The 26,614-nt window shown below is 45.1% G+C and overlaps 1 protein-coding gene across 3 annotated transcripts in view; it reads left to right on the top strand.

Annotated features, from left to right (window-relative positions):
- Positions 1 to 296: 296 nt before the first annotated feature.
- The window catches only part of nav3 (neuron navigator 3), a 529,271-nt gene continuing 502,953 nt past the window's right edge, over positions 297 to 26,614 (top strand). For all 3 annotated transcript variants that reach the window (XM_070549274.1, XM_070549267.1, XM_070549264.1), the window contains exon 1: positions 297 to 496. The gene's annotated coding sequence lies outside the window, so the exon portion shown is untranslated. The remainder of the gene's footprint in view (positions 497 to 26,614) is intronic.

Raw genomic sequence — 26,614 nt, 5'->3', positions numbered from 1 at the left:
ATGTGGGATCAATAAAGTCTATTCGATAACTGTAATTTATCAAGGCTATACCATACAGGCGATCCACGTGTTCTGCAGAATCCTGTTATCACCCACTGATTAAAAACAGGTGTGTCGGAGGAGCAGACAATCCTCTAAAACCTCCTATCGTGTTCCTCTGAGGCCCACATCTCCTCAGTGCCTCACATGCATGTCCACCTGGTTTAAATCGGTGGCTAACTAACTTTCTAAGAGCGCCGTTCCGATATTTGGTGTACAACATCGCCATCTGGTGTTCACTTTTACGCGCTGCACTGCCCCATAGAGCTCGGCGCTCCGAGCTGTGCAGCATGCTGCCTTTCACCACCTATCTGCTGCACGCACGCGAGCGGAGCGCCTCCTCCTCTCTAGGAATATCTGATAGGAGCAGCTGGACAGTTTTCCTCGACACTGGTGATCCAAACATCTGCATGTGATGAAAGAAACAGAGATGAACCCTCGTTCTTTAGCGGCGCAGGTAAGACTCAGTTCACTGTAAGAAACGTGGCGGTTTTCTGACTTTGTGCGTTTCTGGGCTGTCAGGCGCTCGCAGCAGCTTTCTCTGTGGGGATTGTTCCAGATGGACGGCACCTGCTCTCTGATGAGAGTCTGATGATGTAAAAAAGCCGAGTCACTTCTAGCACTCTAATCAAGATGACTCCATTGATTCGTGGTCTTTAGTTTATGCATTTGCAACAGTTGTTATATCAGGACTTTTTATGCTTCGCTGCCTTTTTAAAAACTCAAAGAGATGAGGTGAGATGAATGCCACCCTAAAACGCGGAAGGGTGAAGTAGATTTCCAGACACAGCTTCTCCATCCATCACATTGTCCTTTGCTCCTGCAACGTCAGTTTCATCCAAAAACCCACCTCATCATCCAGGTAGGACCTGCTTTTGGGACTCACGAGTAATCTATTTAGCATCACTCACAGCCTGCTCTCATGAATGCCTGGAACATTTTTAATAATGGATGACCAAAGAGATTTGCAGCATTGATTTGTCTGTATGAGGCTGTAAAAGAGTTGTCTGATCAGAAAACACTCGTTTCGCTTTTTACCCGAAACTGCAGAGAAGTTTGAGATGGGCATCACCGTGCTGTTACTTCTGGGCACATCGATTTAAACCCATATAATGGTTCAGTGTAATGACTGATTTCTTATGGAATCCTTTACTAAAGTGCGTTACCAGCTCAGATGCACTGATGCATTTCTTTGCAGTGCAACAAGTGTGATGCTGTGGCATCTGGTGTCCCCGTCCCTCAGGACAAGGCCATTGCTGTCTGCGATCTTCTGATGTGTCCTCTCAGACCCTCATCCAGGAAAGGTTTGAGTTTCATCCCTGTGGTAAATTACCAGTGAGTTTATTGGTATAGATACGATCTGACACCGAGAATGGAGCTTCATCCATAGGGATTACTGACTCTTGTGGATGATAATTGGCAGTAAGCTTGGCTGTTTTTCAGTGATGCTTCAAGTCTGGCCAGTTTGGCCAATCTACAGGCTGGTTAGAGGTGCCACAGACCCAAAACAACAATAATACATTTTATTTGTAATGTACTTTATATTTCGCTGAAATCTCAAAGTGCTACAGCAGACTTCAAGTCATCTAAAAACCAAAGCAAACATTAATACATACAAAACTAAACAAGTTAAACAGTAGGAAATAATTAAAAATGCCCGCTTGACTAATAGTGTTTTCAGCTGTTTTTTTTTTTAAACACTCCACACTGTGATGCTCTCAGTAATTCTGGGAGAGCGTTCCACAAACATGGAGCAGCAGCTTGACAGGCCCGGTGTCCCATGGTGCGAAGTTTGGTCCAGGGCTGTTGAAGGGATTGGGAGTCGTTGGAGCGGAGATTTCTTGAGGTGATGCGTGGAGTAAGGAGCTCTTTAAGATAGGCAGGATCATTTCCAGGGATGCACTGATGAGAAAAGAGGCAGAGTTTATACTGAATTGGCAGATTGGTAAACAAACTGGTGTGTGATCATACTTGAGACCCCTTGTCAGGATCCTGGCAGCACAATTCTGGATGTGCAGGCATCCACCAGAGATCAAGGAGGGCATTACAGCATAGTCCAGCCTGCATGAAACAAAGACATGGATCCGCCTCTCAGCATCAGGTTGGGAGAGAAAAGGTTGAGTTTGGCTGTTTTTGAGGTGATGGATGCATAGTGATGGACCCTGACAACCAATAGTAACTTGTTGGGACCCTTGTCTTTTGCAGTCAGACTTCAACAATCTCTCTACGTTACTATTATTATTATTATTGTTATTATTATTATAAAAGTCTGGTGAGGAAGCAAAAGCAGACTTTTACAGAATCTTGTCGTAGCCACTAAAGCTGCCTTCGATCATCCCTTTTGTTTTTTGCTGTCTAAACTTTTTTTTTATTTTATTTTACGCTTCTGCCACATCTAACAAATGGCTAGTGTTATACACATGGAGGGTTATGTTTATGCTGTTATTAGAGAGAAATGGTGTGATGTTTCAAATTTTCTGCTACCTCTGTTTAAATTTAATCTTAAGTTTCTGTCCAGAAGTCAGGATTAGCTGCTAAGAATGTCTCATTTTTACCCTGCTGTCCTCTTGTACAATGTACAACGTGTCCAAGAACATACCAATATTAGAATATTTTTTGTGTAATTTAAAAACTTTATAAAATCTGGAATTGGCTCAGATCTTTCTTATACAGTATATATTATTGGGAGAACATTTGTTGCAGCAGCTGGATCTGAACCGAGGCTTTGAAGAGACGAGCGAGGAGCAGGTTTGATCACTTAAGTTGATTACGAGCAGTTGGGTAGTGCACGAGTGTTCGCAGGGATGCAGCAAACCCCCGAGGGACCTGGACCCACCCCGGTCTTGAGTCTAGTCCCTCTTTTCCACTCTGTTATCACCGCCTCTCCCTTCCACTCGTCTGCAGTGCTTTGATCCCTTCATTCAGCCCCCTACACCTTTGCTCTGTTCCTTTCCCTCCATTTCCTCCTTTAATCTCACCTTCAGTTTTCTCATGTCTAAGCCATCTTTACTGTTTCACCGCTCTCAGGTCTGTCCCTGTTTCTCTTGCTTTTTCATTCTCTTTTAAGTCTGATTTTCTGTACCCTTGGGTTGTCTGTGCCTGCACTGACGAGGGTGGCGTCTTCCTCAGATCAATGATGGTTTAAGATATTTCACTGTAAGTGTCAAGTTGAATTAGGGCAAACCACTGCAGATGAGACTTTAACGGCCTTGATAGAGACCAGGGGACACGCTCTCCCATCAGCATAGATTAGCTCCATTGTCATTGCAGGAGGGACACATGTTTGATTAATTGGATATTAAGTAGTACCTGGAGATATGCCATCAGATGCTTTCATGGATTAATAATTAGTTTTTTTCCTCCCCTTTTCTAACTCAAGCGCTGCATGGTGGAACAGTGGTTAGAACTGTTGCCTCGCAGCACGAAGGTTGCAGGTTCGAAACTCTGCTGCGGCCTTTCTGTGTGGAGTTGCGTGTTCTCCCCATGCATGCGTGGGTTTCCTCCGGGTACTCCGGTTTCCCCCACAGATCACAACATGCCCTACAGGTTATAAATTGTAAGTCGCTTTGGATAAAAGCGTCAGCCAAATAAATAAACGTAAACATAACTCGTCATGTCATGTAAGTGCATGAGACTTTTATTAAAACTGGGCTAAGCTGCTTTGTCTGATAACTTTTGGATGCTCAAAGCATTTTTTGACACCAACAAAGGTTTGAGAAATAAATGCTGCAACAAAAAGAAGCATAAAGACAAAAGCTGTGTGGGATTAAAACACAGAGACATGAGTTCAGGAAACAAACGGCTGTTTCTATTGATCTCAGCACTGGAGAGAGGCGCGCTGTGTTCAGTCACAGAGAATAAGGAATAAGAAGAGACACACAGGGAGGGCAAGACGAGACGTTATTTGTCACCAGTGAGTGTTGAGGGCAGAGATCTTCATGACTCGTGGAGGCCTGTGGAGCTGCTCTTTTATGACAGACTTGGCTCTGCATCTCTTAGCAGCCCGAGAGGTGTGTGTGTGTGTGTGTGTGTGTGTGTGTGTGTGTGTGTGTGTGTGTGTGTGTGTGTGTGTGTGTGTGTGTGTGTGTGTGTGTGTGTGTGTGTGTGTGTGTGTGTGTGTGTGTGTGTGTGTGTGTGTGTGTGTGTGTGTGTGTGTGTGTGTGTGTGTGTGTGTGTGTGTGTGTGTGTGTGTGTGTGTGTGTGTGTGTGTGTGTGTGTCAATGAAAATGAGTAGAAATCTGGAAATTAAAACTTAATTCTAATTCAGGTGGAGCAGAAAACACATTAATCTAGTATTTTTTTTCATTTCCTTTTAAAATATTCTTCAGTCATTGAATGCAGTTATTTTCCAAAGTTAGACTCTGACAAGAATACCCTTTTGAGAAAGTGTCAGCTGTCATTACAATGGACTAAAAAGGTGGTTTAGAACAGTCAGAGACCCAGATGAATCAAAAGATTGTGTCTTTTGATGGAGAAAAGTAGATTTTTGCAAACCTGTCTAATTTTCTAAACAATTCTAGCAGCTGGGCAGCTTCTCTCCCTCCAGGGAATTCTGTTGTTGTGTCCTTTGGTAAGACACTTCACCCTCCATGCTTGCTGGTGGTAGGAGGGACTGGCAGTGGTGGGAAAGTTTGTTTTAAAAACTAAGTAGCTCAAAGTTCAGTCCATACATTTTAAAGCAAACTAGTTCATGTTTTTAAGGAACTTCTCAAATTTTGTGAATTAGATTTGGTTCAAATTCAAAGAAACTTTATTAATCCCAGAGGGAAATTAGAGTTTCAGTACACACAATTCAGAGATCAGACATACATGGGCAAGACACACGACAAGAATTGGTGACTGTGGTCATTCGCAACCCTGAGTCGTGCTACCTTAATAGAGATAAGAGGATAACATGAGGATTGGTTCAGGTGGAGGGAAAAAAGTGGCACTTCAGAGCTACTCTCCAGCAGGAGGGCAGCTTTGCTCAGCAAAAAAACAAAAAAACAACAAAAAAAAAACACCTCAGACAGATATGCAACAGACTTCAGACAACACAAGTGTCCACTAGGAGGGGTGGTAGGTTGGGACTATCCCAGCTTCAGCTCCTGCAGTCACGGTGAAGCAGCTTATGTCACCTCAGTGTGGATGGGGGGGGGGGGGGGGGGGCATTTAGGGTTGGAGGGTTGCAGTGACCCTGGACGCTTCAGCGGCCTTCCCGCTGTCCCGCCCAGGCTGGGAAAGGAGGGAGAGTTGAGTTGCCATAGCAACGACACATTCCACTTATCTTCTGAGGGGGGAGTTTTCGTTGGAGCCTTGCAGGCTCAAGGACGCCAGATTCTGATTAGAAATTGTTTTGGGACCAGACAGAGATAATTTCCTCTCTGTCTTGCAGTCTGCTGGTCCTCACCTCTCCGAATCCCAATAGTAATGGACGTTAATCTATCCCAATCTGTGCTGATTCGTCCACTCTCTCCTCGATGGCATTCATCTTTTGTGCCAAAGACTGAATCTCCACCAAAGTCCCAAGCTTACGATTCATCTCGACAATTATTTGAGTCTGTGAATTCACAGCGCGGTGCAAACCATCTCTGAGCTCCGGGATCAGGCCAATATTCCTCGACAGCTCATTAATTTTCCAGTAAGCCAGGTAGCCTCCTAGGCCAATGAGCTGGAAACCTGACATCAACAATACAAATATCCACACATGTTCAGAGTCCTCCACAGACAGCTGAGTTAAACAAATCAAGTTCCACTGTTTTCAGGAGTCCAAGATGTATCCAACTGGGTCTGTATCGGCAGGGCATCCGGGAGCCCCTTCTTCCGTTCTCATCGTTGAAAAAAATTTATCAGTCGCATTGAGAGACCAGCTAACGAGATCCATTTAAATGTATTTCAGTTTCCAGAAAAATGCAGAAGCAGCCGTGCACCCAGCACCCAGAGACAGGCAAGACAGCCTTGAGGATAAGATATGGAGGAGCGGAGGAAAAGAAGCGTCTGCACCCTCCAAGAGCCAGAAGAGAAACAATCAGCCCCAAATTATTTGGTAAAAAATAAAAGCAAATAAATAAAACATTCATATACTTGTTCACACACGTCAGAAGAAACACTCACTTTAACTTTTGTCAGGCAAAATATGAATGAGTTCAGTTCACAAAAAAAACAAACAAGCAAATGACTTCATGAATGATCGATCAATGAATGCAGTTGAGCACAAAACTGAGAACCGGTGTGGAGCCCTGCACTGAAGCCCTAGGCCCTCAGGTCGGCCCGGCCCGACGGCCCAAGGGCCGGGCTTCTGGCGAACGACTGTGTAATTACCTCGGACACGGGCCGGGTGCCTTTATTTTTAATCGAATTCATAAAAAAAAATTGAAACACTTAAACGCAGCAGTAGAGCCCTGCGCGGGACAGTTTTCTTCATCCCGCTCCTGCCTGCTGAATTTCTGACCATTACCGCCCGCACCCGCAGCGTGCATGTCTACTCCCACCCGCACCCGCAAAACTCTTGAGAAATTATTACCTCACAATAAAAGAGATGTATTGAGTTTGCGTCCTCAACATGTCATTTTATAGGCTATACCAGGGGTCGGCAACCCGCGGCTCTTCGATCCATCTGATGCGGCTCTCTGTGCTTGTAAAATAATGAATGGATATTTAAATAAAAGGCTTTATATTTGACTGCATTAATTTTACATCTGTATGCCAATTCTATGTAAAGATTGTCTGCATAAACCTGGACAGGCCCAACCCAGTCTTACTGTGAGACCGGGTTGACGCGTCACGCTTGTGCGTAATCATAGGCGCTTTCTGAGCTGAAGAGGATGTGAGATTCTGGGCTTCTCCTCAGACGGCTCCTGGATGCGTCGCCACATTGGAGACAGGAACAAGCACTATTCAGCCAAAGTTTCATAATCAGGGAACATTTTCTAAGTGACAAGTCTCTCTGAGAGACGGGGTTTGGAAAACACTCGCTTCAGTGGGAGGAACCTTCCCGCATGCGCTCTGGTTCTGCGACGCGCTCCAAGCCAATCTCCACAACTTCAGCTCGCTGTGCACATACGCGCTGACAGCGAGCTGCGCTGAGCAGCTCTGATGTTCAGATGGGAATCTTTTCTTGGGTGACTTAGCTACATCTGCAATGTGCGTAACGAATAAAATGTCAGTTCGTCTGCATGCGTCGGGGTAATTCTTTCTATTCTTTCTCCGTCAAAATTAACGGTCAAATATGGGAACTGTCCGGTCAACACAAGCCCTGCTTTTAACTGTTTTTCCATGACTGTAAATGAGGGAAAAACAAATTGATCGGATTCTGCACTTCTTTTAACACATTGATCAGGATTGACGCACTTTGTTTTCATTTAGTTTTTAACCCTTTAACGCCGATGCGTCACCAGGATCACGGGTGACGCATCAGCGCATGTGATTTCAAATAACTGATCGCTATTTAAACTATAAAATTCTTAAAAAATACATAAAGGAGCTAATGTGTGGTGCTTAAAGGGGTAATGAAATCAAGGCCGTTTCATATTCTATTCTCCTCTGTAATCAGGCAGTGATCGAGGTCGCTTTTCTAAGAGAGACCTGATCGGAGAAACTCCTCCAAATGTCTGACTTGCCTTGCTTTGGTTTTTGTGTCATAAAGGCCTTTTTTCAGCTTCTTTTCAACATCAGTTGCTGACTCCATAATACTCATCCCGATCCCTGCGCTGTGCATAATGAATAAAATGTCAGTTCGACTGCATGCGTCGGGGTAATACTTTCTATTCTTTCTCCGACAAAATAAACGGTCAAATACGGGAACTATCCGGTCAACACAAGCCCTGCTTTTGACTGTTCTGTTTTCTTGTGAAAATTGTTGGAAAGAGATCAAATTTAACTTGATTACCACCAGAGCCTGTGCCGTCATCGCCGTGACGGCAAATGAGGGAAAAACAAATTGATCGGATCCTGCACGTCTTTCAACACGTTGGTCAGGATTGACGCACTTTGTTTTCATTTAGTTGGTTAAAAAAAAGTCGGGCTCGGGTCAGGCCAGAGAATCCTGAAAACCTTTTCGGACCGGGTCGGGCTGGGGCTCCACCCCCTCGGGCCGGGCCGGACACGGGCTCAGATTTTAGGCCCGTGCAGGGCTCTAAACCGGTGGCTCCTGTGCTCATCAGCCTTGTCTCTGCCATTGTGTCCTAGGGAAGCTGTGGCTACAATGTAGCTCGTCCACATCAGTGTGTGACTGTGTGAATGAGGGAATGATTGACAGTAGTGTAAAACACTGTAGCGTAGTGTCGTCCGCGAATGAAACGGCTCTCAGAGCTGTCTGTGGACACTAATGCCGGCTCCGTCTCGAAGGAGCCGAATCAGTTATTTTTTTCCCTTTCTCTCTCTTTGTGTTTAAGCTGCACATGATTGGTCAACTCCTCGATGAGCCCTCTGCTCTGCTCCTCGTCTGCAGCGAGCAGAAGGAGGAGAGGAGGAGCGGGGCATACAGACAGGTACTGGTGTAAACACACAGAGCAGCGGGAGGAGGAGGGGGTGAAAGGGGAGAAAATAAACCACGGTGCAGAAAGGTGAGGACATGTGTGATGGCAGGACCTGCAGCCAGATTTGGACACATTTTATTGACAATTCAAAGGAAAAGCAAAAATATATTTTCAAGCAGGCTCTACAAATGTTCCTGTGTGATTATCTTAGCTTTTCTAAGTTGTTTACCTGTAAATAGTTAAGTCTAAATATTTTATGTACAGAGTTTATTTTTGTTATTTAAAATGAGTTTTGTTGCACTCTGTTTCGTGTTGGCTAGTTAGGTTATTTAAAGGGATGTTACACAACTTTTTCATATTTTTAAATATTTTTCTTAAGCCAATATGTGCTAAAATGACTTTTTACAGGTTAATGAATAGTCACTCAGACCCCACCTTCCCCATAGCCAGAATATCACACTTGCTGACATACCTAGAGCTTCAGTCTACTTCCAGCACATTCTCTGCATGTTTTAGATGATGAATACAGCTGATTTGTTTGATTTAGTGATGATTCACTCCTGTAGACACTAAGACGCTAATGACGGTTGAGGAGACGTTTCACACAGCGAGAAGCTAGAGGTGCTAAAAACAAGCCAAAACTGCCTTGTCTCCCTTTAAATAATAAGAAGATGATTTCATGTAAGCTTGTAGATTGGTCAATAATTTCACACACATTTTACATAATTTCCGGTGATAAATTAACATAAACAAAAACATGTGAGGAGCCGTTTGAGAGACAAGAGCCGATTCATGTTAGTGAGCCGAGCCGTAAGAACCGGTTCTCTTAAAAGCCGGAGTTCCCATCACTACTTTAGGGTCTTCGCATTCAGAAAGGTGCTGTACAAGTGCAAGTCATTTATCATTTATTTGCACATGTTTCTTTTGCACAGGCTCAGGTCTGAATCCATTATGACACCAAGCTTTCCAACTTGAGTCTTTGTCTTTATTCTCTGGAGACAAGCTGAGCAATAGCCTCCATCCTATCCTTATTTCCAAAGACAATAACTTCTGTCTTGTCTTTGTTTAACTGAAGGATTTGGACTGCATCCAGTCATTAACTTGTTCCAAACACTGACAGAGTGAGTCTAGGGGACCACAGTCCCTAAGTGATAGAGCAAGTTACATCTAGCTTAACTATGATAGACATTGTTGTTATTGTGTGTGACCTGACTCAGGTGGAGCATGTAGAGATTAAAGAGCAGTGGTCTAAGAATTGAGCCTTGGGGGACCCCACATGTCCTGGTGATCAGCTTTGATTTGTGATCACCAGTAAAAACAACATGAGGGTTTAGTCAACAAAACAAACACTAAAAACATTCACACACATTCATACACTGACGGGTAATGTAGAACGGCACAGATAGCGTCTCATGGTTATTATTGACTAACAGTTGTTTTGATTAGCTTTATTAAAATAGAGTTCTTTGATTAATTAAAAGAAAAGAGTTCATTATTTGTTCTTCTGTCTTCATTGCTGGAATGTAAACATTAGAAGTGAATGCATGACATTGAGGCTGTTCCATGCACACTAACACTGTGCAAACAGAACAGCTGTTAGAGGGGAGGAATGGTTCCTTCATCACGTTACACAGGGCCAATCATGCATCTCATCAGAGATGTAGCTATAATCTTAAAGCTGCTATCTGGACTTTTCCCCTTTCAGGATCATGTATGATTTGTCAGAAGTCCATAAAAGTGAATGTCATATCATGTGCTGTGATTTAATGTAGACGATGCATTTTTGTTTCGCTAAGCCCGACCCCTGTCCCATAGAGCTTCATGCAATATGAACCGAGCGCCTGTCAGCGTTAACCAATAGCGTTAGACTACCATCTTACGTACAGATGTCAATCGCAGAGCGTGCTCGAGTGTTAAAGGAAGTACCTCGGTTATGAAAACACAACATAACATTAGCATATTAATTATAAAAAAATGTGTTTTAGCTTTGTTTTGTTGGCTAAAGGAGCACGTTCATAAACAAGAGGCGTTGCTTTCTGCCGTAAATACGGAAGTGAAAACAATATGTTGATAGCCACTAGATGGTGCCGTCAAAAAAACAAAAACCTCAGACATCTCCTTTAACTGAAATGGATTTTAACTCGGCACACATCAATACTGGATAAGGCTACATTAAAGTTACAATATTTTTCAATATTTTGATGTTTTGGCTTTTTCTAGCAATATCTACCCACAGCTCCTTGTTCGGGTTTGTGTTTCAGTTTGCTGAAGTGAAAAAAATGTCAAAAACCCTCTACTCTCTTCCATTTTTTCTGCTTTTGACTTCATTGTCTAAACAACTGCAGCTGTTCGTTAGCACACAGAGGCCTTAGCGTCCAGCGTTCTAATTAGGAGCAGGAAGCTGCATTTTTTTTAATGCTGCATTTTAATTTTTCTTATATTGTTTTTCATGAAACGCATTTAACCTGAGATATTTAACTGAAATAAAAATTCATGCTGCGAGTTTATTAGGTATTAGATGAGGGAAATAGTCTTGAGTTCTAAATCACTTACCTTAGCTTGACGCTAAATCCGCCTCTGAACACAAAGTAGATTTAAAGCTTGATGCAATGTTAAATAAACCAGCCTGCATCCGCTCAACATCACTGATGGATGCATATCAAAGAACCATGTCCTGTTCTGGATCTGAATCATCCTAAAGTGTTAATATGAGACTATGCTGTGCTGCTGCACTTACACGGTATGAATCTGCATTTTACTAAAAGATGAACAACCCATCAGTCTGGTTTTGGCAGGCTAAGTGCAAGGTAAGAAGAAATGCCCACAGTTGTTTCTTATTTACATCCGGCTCATTCAACCCCCCCCCCCCCCCCCTACTTTCAGCAGTGGGTGACATTGAAATGGGTGTGTATTAGGCTAAGGAAAAGGAGACTCGGGTCGGATCCTTTTTTCCTTCTTAATAAGAGTGAATCAGAAATGATGAATGGCATGGCGCTTTAATGATCTTGTAGTGGAAAGGCAAGTGCTGAAGTAGGCACATTAGATGCTAACTGCAGTGAGATGAGGATAGACTTTTGCCAGCAGTGGGAAGCAGTCACATAGAATGCTTGCTCCCCAATTAAACGCTTCATATGGGAAGTAATTCAATTCAAATTCAAAAATTCTTTATTAATCCCAGAGGGAAATTGATTGCTGTAGTAGCTCAGAATAATAATGATAATCAAGTCATCAAAGAGTTATTGTATATTACAATGGCTGTTGGCAGGAAGGATCTCCAGTAGCGGTCAGTGTTGCAGCGAAACTGAAGAAGCCTCTGACTGAAGACAGTCTTCCGTTGTCGGACAGTCTTGTGAAGAGAATGCTCAGGGTTGTCCATCATTTTCTTGATTCTCTGGAGAATCCTTCTTTGCATTATCTCCTCCAGTGGTTCCACAGTCGTCCCCAGAACAGAACCAGCCTTTGTTATTAGGCTGTCGAGCCTTTTCAGGTCCCTGCTTCTGATGCTACTACCCCAACAGACGATGGCTGAAGAGATTACACTCTCAACAACAGACTTGTAGAAGATCTGCAGCATCTTGCTACAGACATTAAAGGACCTAAGCGTTCTCAAGAAGTGCAGTCTGCTGTGTCCCTTCTTGTAAACAGCTTGGCTGTTCTTTCTCCAGTCCAGTCTGTTGTCCAGGTGAACTCCAAGGTATTTGTATTCCTCAACCACCTCCACTTCTTCTCCCATGATGGAAAGAAGAAGTGGAGGTAAACAGAAGTAAACAGAACTTGCAAGGACAAGTCATGTAAATTTACAATGCCCAGCCCAAAAAAAATCACCACCTGGTTTTAACTAATCAAATAGGTAGGAGCCTCCATAATGACTACATGGGCGATTATCTGTCAGCTGGCAACAAGTTCTTTAACCCTAAATGGTGCAATGAGTTGTTTCTCATTTCTTAAACAACTGTGTGGAAAGACAGATCTGCTGGTTGTGGAAACAATGTTAGTCTGTGTGAAAAGGGTCAAATCATTGGTATCAAGGATAGAAAAATCTAAGATTTCAGAAATGACTAAAACTTGGTTAAGAACTGTCTGATGCATTATTAATAACTTGCCTGAGTCCAGGTGGACCCTGTTCTAGAATGATGGTGCATCAGGGTAAGAAGAGAGGCTGATGAAGTGATGCACCCATCATGCCTAGTGCCTACTGTACAAGCCTGTGGCAAATGTGTGCCAAAATCAGAGCTAAAGGTGTTCCAACAAAATATAAGTGTGACCTTTTTTTTTGGGTGGTGACTTTTTTGGCCTGGCTTTGTATGTGCATATTAATATATAAAGATGACACTTACCATATTACCTTACTTATCCGTGTTAATTCTGTAGACAAAATATTTTCTTTTTTTGTGATTAATGCATTTTTTCAAACAAAATGAAAACTAAAAAATATACGTCTATAAAGACACATTTTTGATAAATATTGATCAACATTTATATTGACAAATAAACTATGACAATGAAAATAAAACACTAACGAAAATTCAATTAGAAAACAGCAACAATGAGAGGAACAGAAAAAACAACCAATCAGCAAATTGAACAGATGAGAAAAGAACCAACCAGAGTCCAGAGCCAGACGCTATTTGAACAAGCAACTGGTAACGGCTGAAAAATATTTGTCTAAAAGAAAAAGATTTTTATGGCTGGGAGGAAAAGCATAAAATCTGACAATCTGATAAGTATTTGCTTGGTGAGTACACATCCGGCGTTTCCCCGATTTTTTTTTAAAGTATTCGGGTGGTGGCAGCGAGCGGGGGTGGCTAACACCACAGGAAGTATATGATGACTTATGATTATACTATGTGTTATTAATATTTTATGAATATAATTTTTGCAAATATAATCTTGGTAACCTCACAATGTCAGCACATACTTTTTCGAGGGGATTTCCTGGGATCTTGTAGGGCCCACCATGGGGGTTACTAGCCCCAGGTTGGGAACCACTGGTTTAAGTGACAGCCCATTGTAGTTTGTTAGAAAACACCTGAAAGTACAGATGGTGAATTTCAAATTGCAAAAATCAAATCCTCCTTTGTAGACAAGGCAGCTTTATTTGTATGGCACATTTCAAACACAAAGGCAATTCAAAGTGCTTTACAGAAGCAAAAGCAACAAACACAATAAACCAAACAAAGATTCAACTAACAGATTAAAGGCATAGTCAAAAGACGAGCATTTACAGTGCAGAAAGTGCAGCATGACAAACATAGATTCAAAGGCTGATGAATACATGAAGGTTTTTAATTTTGATTTAAAAGTTACTATTTGGGGCACATTTAAGGTATGAGGAAGCTAATTCTGTGTGCAGCATAGTGACTAAAAGCATCTTGGTTCTGAGTTGAGTTTCTGCTAGCTGACCACTTCCAAAGGATCTGAGAGCCCTGCAGGGTGTATATACAGGAAGGTCACACAGATAATTGTGTTTTCAGACAATAAGCACAGACTTTTGAATTAATGCACAGACAATCATGATCCAGAGTTATCTGTGATTGTTAGTAAACGTTATAGACCGAATTCTGGCCTTTACCCTCTCGCTTTTTAACCTTCCCCTCACCCCCATTCTAACTTTAACCCTCTTGCACTTTGAAAACTTTGTTTCTAGTTGTAACGTCACACTTCAACATGGTTAACAGGAAGTTTAGATGAGCATCAGGGTTAAGGTTAGGATGGGGGTGAGGGGAAGGTTAAATGGCAAAAGGTTAGAGGTTAAATGTCGGTAAAATATCCGTTTTACTGCGGGCATCAAAAACCGACACTCTGGTGCACAACACGTCAGAAACAAATGCTTGATCACCCGGGGTTCAACACTTGGTGTGAGAACGTGTTGATCTCCTCGCTGTGAGATCGTCTTTTTAACACCTTTAATCTTACGGCTGAAATTACCCTTCAGCCTTTATTAGTGCCTACAGGAGTGGTTCATCACAAAATTAAACAAATCAGCTGTGTTCATGTTCTAAACCATGCAGGAAATGTGCTGGAAGCAGACTGCAGCACCAGGTATGTCAGCTTCCAACAGACCAGACCAGCAACTCTGAAGCTGCAAGTGGAATATTCTGGCCACAGAGGGCGATGGGGCTGGGTGACCTTTCAATAACTCTGTAAAAGGTCATTTTAGCACAAACTGGCTCAAGAAAAGGATTTAAAAATATTAAAAAGTTGCAAAGTAACTTTTTAAACAAATTTTCAGTTAAAGAGTTGTGGAAAGGGTATAATTTGAGAGAAGTAAATAAATTTTTTTAAATGAAAATATTTAAGCAACAGCGAGGTAGTAAAGGCAGAGCTATAAAACAGCTGTGACATTTTTCAGTCTTCGCAGTTTGCTGTTGTCAGTTTATCTAGACCTAACAATGACAGACTGGAGGCATTGTGCATCACCCACCTGCTCTTGGATGGTTGTGAGGAGTTCCTCCAGGAGGATGTTTAGGTACCATTTTTATTCATGACTGTTAGAGGCTAACCTATAGATGCTTTATTGTTGCCACGGCACTTGACTGATGGGAGCACTCAGGATAAAAATAATGCGTGTAATGATTATTTTACTTTGAAAATCAGACTTTTCTAAACAAACTCATATGTTTATGGTTAAAAATTAAACAAATAGTTATGAGAAAAATGTTTCAAGTCCGGGTTGGTGCGAAAATCTTGTCTGTCAAAACAAGAGCCAAAACACTTCACAGCCTCAGTAAACTCTGAGCTCGATCCAAAATAGGCATTTTACTGAATAAATTACCAAGTCTGTGCTTTCTTGCATGAATTCTTGACTTGATTTGGAAACACACCCCTGATTAATTAACTGACAACAATTTATTTTGCATTAAATTATCAAGGAGACAAAAAGACTGATGCACTAATGAGAAAATTATCTCTCCTCCACTGTTGTGCCACTAATTATGAGTGTAGGTCACACAAACTGAACAAAAATAAGACTAATCATCATTTTATATAAACATAATGACTTCTCTAAAATTGTGTTTTGGAGTCATGATGGCCGATTCCTGTAAGAGTGAACACCACCTCCATTTAAATATATTTATACTGATTATACATGAGTAGGAAGCAAAGTGTGGGTTAGAAGAAAAGATGGGGCATTAGCTCTTACAATCGTCCACATTCATAGTTAATATTCTGACCATAAATATTTATGTTCCATAAAACACTGGAAATGCAGACTAAAGGAGCTGCAGAGTAACACACGGTATGTGTGAATATTTATATTAAAATAAGAATAGACTAAGTTCTAATACACTGAACAAGACTGTTATAATCTAACTTTGAATTATGTTAGTTTAATAAAATATTTTATGCAGATGTGGCTGATGTGAAACAGCAGCTGTCTGTAAATACGGAACATTAAGTTTCCTCCTCTGAGCAGGTGATACCAGATGAAAAACTCTGTGGTCTTGAAACATTTTTCTGGTTTATATGAAAACTGTAAAATATTCTATTGCAGCATTTGATTGTTGTATTAAAAAATCTGTAAATGAGTCTGGATGAAGTGCATCATTACTAGAAACCAAAGCAACTTCAGTCTCTGATTTATCATTTTTATGCTTAGATCGTTGTATTGGTTAATCTTAAGATGATACCAGACTCTATTTCTCATTTAGATCCATTTGCAGCCTGCTGTCAGAACTCTGAAAAGTTCTTGTACTTTGGACGTAGAGTAGAATTAGAGGATGGATTGAGTCCAGGATTGAATCAAAATCCAAGCATGTTCCAGTTTAAAAAAACAGTACAAAAATCTAATTTGGATTAGGAGCAGGCAGAGAAAATCTAAATCTATAAAAACATGTGTTAATGTACATAGTACCTATGTTTATGTTTAAGTTAGCACTCTGATAACTGAACAGCAGGGCAGAAGCTGAATTAGACAACATGTTTGTTGGAAATACGTATGATTTAGCCTACTGTATTATGTTGTTAGCTCATGCTTAAAATAAAATAAAGAGTGAAACTTAAATTGCATTTTATAAATGACATGAGAGGCAATTGTGTGTGTGTGTGTGTGTGTGTGTGTGTGTGTGTGTGTGTGTGTGTACAGCTCTTTAGTTATTAATATTATTAAAACAACAACAGCATTCCTGCTAACTCAGGAATAATGGATTCTTGATAGGGCAGCGCCTCTCTTGTATAGGAGAAACTTTAGGCAGCTGTAGCTCAGGAGATAGAGCCGGTTGTCGAGGGTTGTAAGATCGATCCCAACAGAGAATTCTACTGTTGTTTTCTTGAGCAAGACACTTAACCCACCTTGCCTGCTGGTGGTGGTCGGGGGGACTTGTAGCGCCTGTGTTCAGCATCCTTGCCTCCGTTAGTGTGCCCCAGGGCAGCTGTGGCTACATCATAGCTCATCATCAGCAGCATGTAATTGTGTGATTGTGTGTATGTGAATGGGTGAATGACCGATGGCACATTCTGTCCTGCTCTGAACTTGAGACAGTTATCCACTCCTTCATCTCCTCACGTAGCCTAGTGAACTAGACCAAATTCTTGCTTTGCAAAGTTTGGTCTAGGCATGCTCCATTGGAACCTCAGCAGCTCCTACCAGGACTCTGGCTAGCCAATCACAGCTCTCTAGAGGGGTTTCAAACACATAAAGAGCTGTGATTGGTCCATAATGGTGAGCCAATCATAGTGCTCTATCTGCTTAGTGAACAAATCACAGAGCTTTATCCGCTTTGTGGGCCAATCAGGGCACTCTATATGCCTTGTGGGTGGGATGATGCAACAGAGTGAAACAAGAGTATGTCACATTCATTGTCCAGTAGAATGCGGAGATCATTTGAAAGACAACGGTAGAGCCCGCCCCACAACAGAGAGCCGTCAATGGAGCGTGGCCAGACTAAATAATACATTTATTTAGTCTGGCTTGCCAGGCTACTCCTCACGCTTAGACTACTATAACTCTCTTTTCACGTGTCTGAGCAGAACCTCCCTGAACCGTCTACAGGTGGTTCAGAATGCCTGTGCTCGGCTTCTGACCAAGTCCTCCAAACACACCCACATCACCCCGCTTCTCCTCGAGCTTCACTGGCTGCCAGTCAACTTCAGGGTTCATTTCAAGATCCTGGTTCTGGTCTATAGGGCCTTACATGGACAAGCACCATCTTACATTGGTGATCTTCTTAGTCCCTACACCCCCAGCAGGTCCCTGAGGTCCAGTGACCAAAGCCTACTGGTTGTGCAGCACACCAGGCTAAAGAACACAGGTGACAGATCATTTGCTGCTGTGGCCCCCAGACTCTGGAACTCTCTCCCCCTGAGCCTGAGATCAGTGGACTCCTTTAAAAACAGCTGAAAACTCACATGTTCAGGCTCGTTCTCTTTCTTAACATTCGTTTCGATGTCTCACTATGGGATACGCCCCTCCGCGGATTCCTCAGAAGCACTTATCTCAATACGCCAATCCTGATTGGCCAGTGACCGTGACGTACGTGTCCCCTGCTACTATAAGTAGCAAGCGTCCCAACGCACGCACTATTCAATCACCTCTTCTCGCTTCAGTGGTCGCTTATCTCTAAGGTAAGTTAGCTCAACTGTTCACAGACGGAGCCAGCTAATATTCTCTCCGTCGCCGAACGTTAACTTACTGTCCTTCTGTCCTGACCTTCACCATAGGCTCGGAGCATAACGAGCAGCTTCACACTCCAGTGCACCTGTTCGTTCTCTGCTAACACACCAGTTAGCCCACATGGAAGCCGCTCCTCCCACCAGAGGAGTCGACGGCGCAGGAGCTCGCCTCTGTACCTGTGGGAACAAAATCTCGAGCAAAGACCCACGCAAGGTCTGCTCGAGCTGCCTCGGGCTGGAACACGCCCAGCTGGCATTGGAAGTCCCCGGGTCATGTGAGAGCTGTGCTTGCTTCACCCTGAAGAGCCTTCGCTGGCGGCTAGCGCGCCAAGCTAGCCTGTCGGGGAAGGACCCTTGCCTGCCGGCCCCTGGGCCACCGCCTGGGGACGCCGGCGAACATGTCCTCCCGGAGCCGGAACCGTGTGCCGAACTCAGCTGGGGCTTACAGCTCGAACTGGCCGGTCCGAGCCACCCCGTCGAGGATGTGTTGGAGTTGGACTACGGAGACGACGAGGACACCTCGGAACTCCTCATTTCAGAGGAGGACGAGGATGACGATGTTTTTCTCCCCATCGCTCAGGCCTCCATGCCTAGCTTTCTGTCCTCTCCCAGGGATGGAACGGCTTCTCCGGCCGCCCACCTGGACATGCAGTCAGTCTGCCGACGCGCTTACGCCCAGGCTCAACATCCCTTGGCCCACCGTGGTCACTGAGGCTGTCAGATCCCGCTACGAGGGAAAGAAAATGCCTCAGGCCACAAGGGCTGCAAAGCCCCTCCTTCCCGCCTTCCCTGAGCTTCTCCAAGAAGTGAGGTCCTCCTGGGACAAACACCCTTTCAGCTCCAGGTCTCCTGTCCAAGGAGCCTCCTCGCTGGACTTCGAGGGGATGGAGAAGGCTGGCATGCTTTGCATGCCGCCGATGGAACCGCTGGTTGCAGCCCACCTTCACCCACGGCGCTCGGCAACTTCCTCCAGGCCTCCCGCTCTCCCTGCAAAGGCGGACCGCTTCCAGTCGGCGCTGAACGAGAGGGCGTACAAGGCTGCCGCCATCTCGGTCCGAGCTTTGAATGTCTCCTCCATGCTCTCGGCGTACCAAGCCGAGCTCTGTGAGGACATGAATATGAAGCTGGACCTGGAGGTGTGGGAGGAAATCACCGTACTGACCGACATCTGCCTGCGTGTGCAGCGCTGCGCGGTCCAGGCTACGGCTAAAGCTATGAGCATGATTGTGCTTCAAGAACATGCACGATGGCTGAACCTCACCAACCTCTCTGATAGAGAGAAGGAGGACATTTTGGACATGCCAATCGTGCCTGAAGGCATTTTTGGCTCTGCCCTGGCATCAATGCAGCAACGGTGTGAGGCCAAAAAGAAAGAGGATGAAGCCCTTCATCTCTGCCTTCCCCGTAAGCCTTCACCGGCACTGCCGGCTCGGCCGAACCTTCCTCAGGCAGCTGCCTGAGCCCAGCCTCAGTTCCGGATCCCAAAGCGCCCGAAGCCTCAAGCTGTCCAACCAGCTCCTTCGGGCTCAGTGCCTCGACCAGTTTGGCCTCAGAGATCCGGCAACCAAGCCGCTCCTCCGCCAGGACAACCCACCCGACCCGGCGGTCAGCAGGTGAGGAAGAAGAAGAGGGCAGCCTGACGGAGTTCTTTCCCTCCCGACGCTGCAGCTGGCAGTTCCCCATTCGCCAGCTCCTCCTGTTCGATGTTGCCATGGTGCTTTCTCCCCCCCCTCACGGAACCCCTCCGGCAGAGTCCCCGAGCGGTCCAGGGTGGGATCAGGACGTGCAACCGGCTGTGCCGGCTCAAATCACACGTCACAAGCACTCACACTGTTTTTTACAAACATGTCACGCTCAAGGAGCATTAAAAAGTTCGCTGCCGCATCCAGACAGAACGTCAAGGGCGCAGCAAAAATCAATAAAAATGTTACCCATGAGCGGTTCCAGGCGGGGGCGGCCCCTGGCGGACTTACCCGCCAGCCACGGGTCGTCCCCATACGCCAGGGCCGTCAAAGCACAAAGCCCCCGCGCATGCGCAGTGGTTGCCACGAGCACCGCTGCCCCACAACCTCTGGAGGGAGCTGCTGCTCCGTGTGTCACGGCCATGTCACCGCTTTCCACTCACATAGAGGAATGGACAGCGGTTTCTGCTTCACATTGGGTGATAAGAACTATTTCGAGAGGTTACAGGCTCCAATTCGCTTCTGTTCCTCCTCGATTCTCCAGCGTAGTGTTCTCCTATGCCCAGGGGACATCAGCTCACATCCTTCAGGGAGAAATCTCCTCCCTGCTAGAGAAAGGAGAGATATGCATTGTGCCTCCCGATCGGTCTCAGAGCGGTTTCTACTCCAGGTACTTCCTGGTCCCGAAACGGGGAGGGACTGGTATTCGCCCGATCCTGGATCTGAGGGCCCTGAACCGATGCCTCAGGAAGTACAAATTCAAAATGCTCACGCTCTCATCCCTTTTGCGTCTTACCAGAACGACTGGTTCACCTCAATCGACCTGAGGGACGCATACTTTCATATTCCCGTGTACCCTCCACACAGGAAATTTCTGAGGTTTGCCTTTCAGGGAGTGTGTTACGAATACACCGTGCTCCCATTCGGCCTCTCGCTGAGCCCGAGGGTGTTTGTCAGGTGTACGGAGGCGGCGATCGCCCCTCTGAGAGGGAAGGGCATTCGGCTGGCCACGTATTTAGACGACTGGCACCTGCTGGCACGGTCCAGAGAGGAGGCAGCGTCAAACACGCTGGTTGTGATCCATCACTTGTGCGGTCTGGGTTTCAGAATAAACTGGCAGAAAAGCGCTTTACTCCCCTCCCAGAAAATAACCTTTCTAGGTCTGAATCTGGACTCAGGGGCGTTCACGGCCCGTCTCTCGGCACCGCGCGTGAACATGCTCTCGCTCTGCCTGGCGCGCTTCTGCCTACACAGTTCGGTGCGGTTTGCGTTATGCCTCAGGCTTTTGGGTCTCATGGCGTCGGCTATTTCAGTGGTACCACTCGGCCGTCTACACATGAGAGATTTTCAACGCTGGGTGGCTTCTCTGGGTCTCTCTCCAGTGCGCCACAGAGCGCGCAGGGTGACGGTCTCTGCAGCGTGCGTCGCGGCGCTCCGCTGTTGGCGTCCACCCTCCCTCTTGGCACAGGGGGTGCCTTTGGGGTTGGTTCTCGTGAGGAAAGTGGTCACGACAGATGCGAGCCTGTCAGGTTGGGGAGGGCTCCTGGAGGGTCGCTCTGTCAGGGGTGTGTGGAGCAGAGAGCTCTGGGGGACACATAAATTATCTGGAACTCCTTGCGGTCTTTCTGGCCCTGAGGCGCTTCCTGCCTTTTCTCTCCGGCCATCATGTCCTAGTGAGAACAGACAACACCACGACTGTGGCTTATATAAACCGCCAGGGGGGGCTGCGCTCCATGCGGTTACACACGCTGGCACGCAGACTGATCCTATGGTGCAGCAGACATCTCCTCTCAATCTGAGCCACTCATGTCCCGGGTGTTCTGAATCGGGGGGCGGATCTGTTGTCCAGAGGGACACCCCTGTACGGGGATTGGAGCCTGCATCCAGCAGTGTTGGAACAGATTTGGATCCGGTTCGGCACAGCCGTAGTGGATCTTTTTGCCTCCAAGGAGAATGCTCAGTGTCCACTGTTCTTCTCCCTGCACGACCGAGACGCTCCACTCGGCGTGGACGCGCTGGCGCATGACTGGCCGCGGGGACTGCTTTACGCTTTTCCCCCAGTGGCCCTGATACCACCCACCTTGCTGAGGGTATGAACCCAGCGCCACACTCTCATTCTGGTGGCCCCATACTGGCCAGCCATGCATTGGGTGGCGGACATTTTCCAGCTCCTGGAGGGCCAACCTTGGAAACTGCCGCTTCGCAGGGACCTGGTGTCCCAAGCGGGAGGCTCGATCTTCCACCCTCATCCAGAACGGCTGGCCCTGTGGGCCTGGCCCCTGAGGGGTGCGGGCTAGTGTCAGCAGAGCTGCCCCAGGCAGTCATTCGAACCATTCAGAATGCTAGGGCCCCCTCCACTAGGTCCCTGTAAATGGAGGGTGTTTGAAGCCTGGCGTCAGGGCAGGGAGGTCTCACCCTTCCAATGCCCGGTGAACGTCATTCTGTCTTTCCTGCAAGACTTGTTGGATGGGAAGAAGGCTTTCTCCACCATTAAAGTGTACCTAGCAGCCATTTCTGCCCGACACTTGGGTTTTGGGAAGAAATTGGCAGGTCAACACCCCCTGGTGTGTAGCTTCATGAGGGGCGCGTGCAGGCTTCTCCCTGTGTCTCGACCCCTGGTGCCCTCGTGGGATCTGTCCTTGGTGCTGTCGGCCCTCTCCGGGCCTCTATTTGAACCTATGGACGGCCTGGACCTTAAGATCCTGTCTCTTAAGGTGGTGCTACTCCTGGCTTTGGTATCTGCAAAGCGAGTTAGTGACTTACAGGCTCTCTCTGTGCACCCATCCTGCACCCAGTTTGCACCAGGTGACATGAAGGTGTCCTTGAAGCCCAACCCTGCCTTTGTGCCTAAGGTAGTGGGCTCCTTTTCTCCTATTATCCTCACAGCTTTCTACCCACCGCCCTTCTCCTCTCCTGAGGAGGAGCGGTTGCACAAGCTGTGTCCGATTCGCGCGCTCAAGGAGTATGTGAATCGGACGGAGAACCTTCGCAGGGGGGACCAGCTTTTTGTGTCATGGGGTGGGCCTCGTAAGGGGAAACCCGTCACAAAGCAGTGGCTTTCCCACTGGATTGTGGAGGCTATTTCTATGGCTTACTCCTGTCAGGGCATTCAGGCACCTGTAGGGCTCAGGGCCCATTCTACTAGGGGCCTGTCTGCTTCTTGGGCCCTTTTTCGGGGTCTGTCAATCCAGGAGATTTGTACTGCAGCAAGTTGGGCTTCTCCACTTGCATTTGCACGCTTCTATAAGCTTGATGTTTCGGTCCCTGCAATGACTCACACGATTCTGAGTGTGGGGTCTTTGGCGGGCCAAGACGTATCCCTGTAGGTTGGTGATCGCTGGATAAGCTGTCTGGCAATACGGGAGTCTCCATATGCCATAGTGAGACATCGAAACGAATGTTAAGAAAGAGAACTTTAGGTTACTATCGTAACCCCGGTTCTCTGAGTAACATGAGTGAGATGTCTCACCAGACAACCCTTCTTGCTGGGCTAAGCGAGAAGAGGTGTTTATCTTGAATAGTGCGTGCGTTGGGACGCTTGCTACTTATAGTAGCAGGGGACGCGTACGTCACGGTCACTGGCCAATCAGGATTGGCGTATTGAGATAAGTGCTTCTGAGGAATCCGTGGAGGCGCGTATCCCATAGTGAGACATCTCACTCATGTTACTCAGAGAACCGGGGATACGATAGTAACCTAAAGTTTTGGTGTGATCATGTCATCACCCTCTCCTTATTCTGCTTTTTTACTAACTCTGCCTTTCCCCTCAATCCACTGATTTCCCTCTTTCATTTCTTTACATTTTTTAAACACAAATTAAACATTTTCTTATTGTACCCATGCTATAAATCAGTAAAGAATATATTTTTCATATTGTAGCAGTCTGCGCCGCCCTCTAGCGGGGTGTGTGTGTAGCAGCAAAGAAGAGTCGACAGGTAGCAGACATAGAACATTTTTAATAGCCGGATGGCTCCCCTTTTCATCCCCCCACACATACATTTAACTCACGGTGCCAACAGGCACTGGATAAGAACAACACAGCGTGAACTCCAAACTGAAACGAACAACACTAACATAACCCCGAACAATATAACCCTCAGAACACCACAAATGGAATAAACAAACCCAATTTACCGTCCCCCCCCAGAGTGCAATGCGGCCGTGCCGGTGTTGGTACAAGATCTGCTCGGGTGCAAAATCGGCTCGGGGTCTGTCATCTGCCGATGACGTCTAAGTAGTTCATTGGCTGAACATGAACCTTACGGAATTACGTAATCACGTTACGTTGTTATCACGTTACGTTGGTCCAGGCAAATCTTTCTGTTGGAAAGATGGACAACTTTTACAAAGAAATCCATCATTACCTCTTTGAAAATACACTTTTAGCATAGAGCTGCATGTATATTAGGGCTGAACGATTAACTGCATGTGCAATTAAATTGCGATGTGACAAAATGAGATTTTCTAATCGCAAAGGCTGCAATTTGGCAGCGAGTGGTTAGCGCAATGCTAATATACATGGAAAAACCCGTAGGAATGCTAATGCTAATATCACTGATTACATTATTACAAATTATGAATTAGAAACGTGCCAAATGATTACATTTGGAGTCTAATAGAAAGTAAAACTACCATCAATCAAATAAGTACAGACAGGTATTTTAGTAAAGCCAGAAAACTTTTAACTCCAGAGTTTTGGCTATAGCAGCTATGAGCGTAACTGAACTACGCATGGACAAGACGTCAAAAACTAAACACAAAATACTTCAATAAACGGGACACACTTCTTTCCTGCAAATACAATTTCACAGGTGTTGCTAATACCTATGATCCTTCAAGGGATGTGCTCAATGAGGAGTTCAACATTATGAATACAATATAGTGTTTTATTTTACAAATACCATTATAAACACAAACTTACATTTTAAGAAACATTATTTTAATAACGAAACTGCTAAATTCTTTCCAACAGTATAGATGTGTAGTGTATTTTGTCCGAGCGGGTTTGCTGTACTTTGACGTCATCGGCAGTCGAAGGACCCCGAGCCGATTTTGCACCCGAGCAGATCTTGTACCGACACCGGCCTATCAGTGACAGGGCCACCACAATATTTAGAATTTTTTGTTCTTGTGAAATGCCTCGTGATTTTTATCTTGAGAGGCGCTATATAAAAGATCACTTTCTTTCTCTCTTTCTTTTTGGTGTTGTGAAGTGCCTTGGGGGGTTGTAGAACCCTAGAAGGCACTATACAAATACAGGCCATATATCATTAGTACCATTTTTGAATTCTTCCTCCAAGCTGCTGAAAGGAAGCAGGGTTTTTTGCTCTTGCCATGCAGTGCTGCACTGGTAAAACTGTGGGGCAGGCCCAACCGTCTTTGGAGGAAACAACGGATCTTTCTCTACAAAGTCTCCATCATTGACATAGTCACCTCATACACCAACAGCGGCCGTAGGAGGCCTGACTTGTCTACTGTGTACTACCAGGCTGACAGTAGTTTTGACTGATGCTGACTCTGAGGCTGCAGTCAAAAATCTAGCCTTGTGACTGATTTCTCAGTGGTTGTTGGAATCATCACACCGTTTCTTTTCAGGACCTCGGACTTTGATTTTGCTTTGACCAACATTAAAGTTTCATATTGTCTTTATTGTGACTGTAGACTCTCAGAGCAGTGCACATCGGTTTAATCAGCAAATGGGAAGCAGAGAAGATTAAAATAACTGAAATAATCTAAACAACCTTTGATATTTGAGATGTTTCTCCCTAATAAATGGAACGTGTCTTAAAGTAAAGAGCAGATTCTTGGAGACCATCCTCCTGGTCTCATTCAGTGAGTTTCTAAAACTTGAAACTAAGAATTCAGTAACTCTTTGATGTCAGTCTTGAGCTCATAGAAAATTGTCATTTTGAACAATTAATTAGTATTTTTTTTCTCTTGCATTTCTAACCAGAACAGTTACTTTCCTTTGTTCTGAGAGTTTAATTAAAATCTCTGCATGTCTGTAGTCAGGTCCTTCTCTACAGACCTGCTGACAGGAAGGCAAAAAGACTTAAGAGTGAAAAATGTGTTTGTGCAGGAGGAGAAAGAAGGGAACAGACTTATTTCCTGCTAGAGAAACTTAAAACTCAAATATGAAACAGATGATTTAGAACACTGAATTAGTGTGTTGGTTAAATGATGGTTCTGATCATGTGGTGATGAAAGTTACTCAATTTCACAGAATGAACACAATTATCAGCGCATCTATTAAATGTGCCCAGACAGATATATTTTAATGATGTTTTGTTTGAAATGACCATGTCAGTGTTTCTGTCAAAAGTTATGACCTGCCACTTAGAGCTGTATTTGCTCAAATAATGAGGAAAAAGAACAAATGATTCATGGTAACTGTGTGAAGCTCAGGGGCAGGAACTCATGCATACCCAATGAACTCTGGTTTGTTTGTCATTTCGCCTCATTTCCCCGTTGTTGCTGCTAATGTCCTCTGGGCCAGGACGACACAGCAAACCCTTTAATCATTGATTGACTAACGTACTCGGATACACACACGCTCGCTCATTCACAGATTTAACACAACAAAGTTACAGATGCCACGTTAGTTACTTTCTCAGAATTGGTGCTCATTGGAGGATGCTCACTGTAATTCTGCGCCTCATCTTGTCTGATGACTAGATTAATGAGGTTGGTATGCCATCACTCTGGAAACAGAACAGGCAGAGATGGAATGCACTGGCTGCCTGGAAAGGTCTTAATTATTTAGCTGGAATCGGCACATTTTAATGACTGACCCATGTTGGGGTGTTTATAACTGTTCTATGTACA

The sequence above is a fragment of the Nothobranchius furzeri genome, chromosome 1, assembly GCF_043380555.1.
Source record: "Nothobranchius furzeri strain GRZ-AD chromosome 1, NfurGRZ-RIMD1, whole genome shotgun sequence".
Taxonomy (NCBI): Eukaryota; Metazoa; Chordata; class Actinopteri; order Cyprinodontiformes; family Nothobranchiidae; genus Nothobranchius; species Nothobranchius furzeri.
The sequence above is the reverse complement of the archived record's forward strand: the minus strand, read 5'-3'. Positions and strand labels throughout refer to the sequence as shown.